Consider the following 2,938-nt stretch of genomic DNA (forward strand, 5'->3'; position numbering starts at 1 on the left):
AGTTGATTCGAACCTTTAGGGGCTAATAGGGTTTAGAAGGACAAGAAAATTAAAGTCTTTAGAAAATTTTGAAAAAAGGCTTTTATATGGGTTGAAGCAAGCTCCGCGGGCTTGGAATAGTAGAATTGATAAATATTTTCAAGCAAATGGTTTTTCAAAATGTCCACATGAACATGCACTTTATGTAAAAATTGCTAAAAATGGAGACATTTTACTTGTTTGCTTGTATGTAGATGACTTGATTTTTACAGGAAATAATCCTAAGATGTTTGAAGAATTCAAGGAAGCAATGGCTAGAGAATTTGAGATGACGGACATTGGATTAATGTCCTACTATCTTGGCATTCAAGTGCATCAAAGGAAGGATGAGATTTTTATTTCTCAAGGAGAATATGCAAAGGAAATTCTCAAGAAGTTCGAGATGGATAATTGCAATCCCGTGAGCACCCCCGTTGAATGTGGAGTTAAAATATCCAAGCATGGAGATGGAGAAAATGTAAATCCCACATTTTTCAAGAGTCTTGTTGGAAGCTTAAGGTACTTGACATGCACAAGGCCGGATATTCTTTATGGTGTTGGACTTGTGAGCCGCTTTATGGAAGCTCCTACTACCTCCCATTTAAAGGTAGCAAAAAGAATACTTCGGTACATCAAAGATACACTTGATTATGAAATTCTTTATTCATCTTCTAAGGATTCTAAGTTTGTGGGATATTGTGATAGTGATTGGGCTGGTGATATTGATGATCGTAAAAGTACTACTGGGTTTGTTTTCTTTCTTGGAAATTCTGCATTTACATGGAATTCTAAAAAACAACCAATTGTTACTTTGTCAACTTGTGAGGCGGAGTATGTTGCAGCTTGCTCATGTGTTTGTCATGCAATTTGGTTAAGAAGTTTGTTGGAGGAACTTCACCAACCACAAAAGGATGCCACAAAGATTTTTGTTGACAACAAGTCGGCTATCGAGTTAGCCAAAAATCCTGTATTTCATGAAAGGAGCAAGCATATAGATACAAGGTATCACTTTATTAGAGATTGTATATCTAATAAAGTTGTGGAGCTTGAGCATGTGAAGTCGCAAGATCAAATTGCGGATATTTTCACCAAGCCATTAAAGATTGAAGTTTTTCAAAAGCTAAGGATGGCACTTGGAGTGATGAAACAAGTTTAAGGGGGGATGTTAAAATTATAATAAACTTGTTTCCATTAGTTCACATTTATATTAAATATGTTTAGATTAGTTCATATTAGTATGAGATGTATGAACAAGTGTAGACTAATGTGAACTTCATTATATGTATGAACTAGTGTAGACTAATGTGAACTTCATTATGAGATGTATGAACTAGTGTAGACTAATGTGAATTTAGTTAGTGTGTTTATATGAAGTTTAGGCTAGATACATGTAGGAGTTCTACTATAAATACCCATGTATGCTAGCCATTTGGAACAAGTCAAGTTGAATGAAAAATATCATTTCTTCTCCATTCTTAAAGTGAGTTGTGAGTGTTTGAGTGTTTTGTTGTCTTGCTCTCCCAAATTATTTTTTTTCCAACACCCTTGTCACAATATAGTGATGACCAAATATGGAAGGTATAAGTTCTATATAAAGCTAATCTCATTAGTAAATTAGATTTGATAATTGCTTCTAATTTACTAATAGAATTTTCTTGTTGAAGGTTCTTGAAAAATGTCAGCTTAGAGAGGTTGTTCAAGGAAAAGAAACGGGACTAGATTCCTCAGGTAAAGATTAAAATGTAGATCATAAGTATAAGATCATATCACAAATTTGACTGTCTTTTTTTGTCCTAGAAGATAACAATAGTACTATGAGCAAAATACAGTTTTACAAGATGGATCAAACTGGAGCATGGGACAGCGACAATTATTCTGTCTCGGACGTGCGCTGTTGAAGAGGAGTAGAATTCTAGTACTAGATGAAGCCACTGCATCCATTGACAATGCAACAGATGCAATTCTACCGAAAATAATCACATTGGAATTTGTAGACTGCACGGTTATAGCAGTAGCTCACAGAATTCCAACAGTAATGGATTACACAAAAGTTTTAGCAATAAGTGATGGTGAGTTCTTACAATTTGCATTTCTGGATTCATAATATGTTGGAGTTTACAACTTGCACATTGTTGATTTCCAGGGAAGTTGGTTGAGTTTGATGAGCCGAAGAAGCTGATAAGCAAAGATGGCTCATTATTTGGAGAGCTTGTAAAAGAGTACTGGGCTCGTGCTGAAAAGTGAAAAGAGAGTTTTGGCACCGTATCTAGGTTGTTTTCTGCTCACGTCGACTTGTTTGGAGTTGAAGCGTAGTTATATCTAAGTTAAGTTTTTGTTTAGTTGATGTCAAAGCTAGCTCCGGATTAAAACAATATATACACACAAATAAATGTTGTTAGTGGAAACAGCATTTGCGACTCTTGGACACTAACAAAGTGGAAACAGTAATTAATTTATGGGACAACCCCATGGGATAATTATGTATTATTCCTCTAAAAGAATACATTAATTGGGGTATTAACTTATACCATAATTAGCTATACAAGTTTCAATATACAAACCAATACCAAAACTTATACCATACTTATATCTCTTACCCTCAAACCACCCGAGCACTTAAAGTTACATAAATGATTAAAAGGATGGAAAAGAAATGGGAGACAATATTGCACAAAATGAGAAGTTTTTAACTTGTATTTTTTTTATTTTCTCATTTTTCTCTATTGATGACTCGTTTGACTATTTGCATCTTGCCATCTTGTATAATTGACGTTTCTATTGATATCGACAAAACACAATGCACTTAGCCTAGTTTGGAAAATATGGAAAGGAAAGAAGAGAACAGTACAAGAAAAACAAGAGGACAAGTGTCCCTTCATAAAGTGAGGCAAATTATGTTTCCGTGGACTGTATTCTTGCA

The 2,938-nt window shown here is 34.5% G+C and overlaps 1 pseudogene; it reads left to right on the forward strand.

Moving 5' to 3' along the window:
* The window catches only part of LOC109241629, a 7,053-nt pseudogene extending 4,679 nt beyond the window's left edge, over positions 1-2,374 (forward strand).
* Positions 2,375-2,938: the final 564 nt, after the last annotated feature.

The sequence above is a fragment of the Nicotiana attenuata genome, unplaced genomic scaffold, assembly GCF_001879085.1.
Source record: "Nicotiana attenuata strain UT unplaced genomic scaffold, NIATTr2, whole genome shotgun sequence".
NCBI classification, from domain to species: Eukaryota; Viridiplantae; Streptophyta; class Magnoliopsida; order Solanales; family Solanaceae; genus Nicotiana; species Nicotiana attenuata.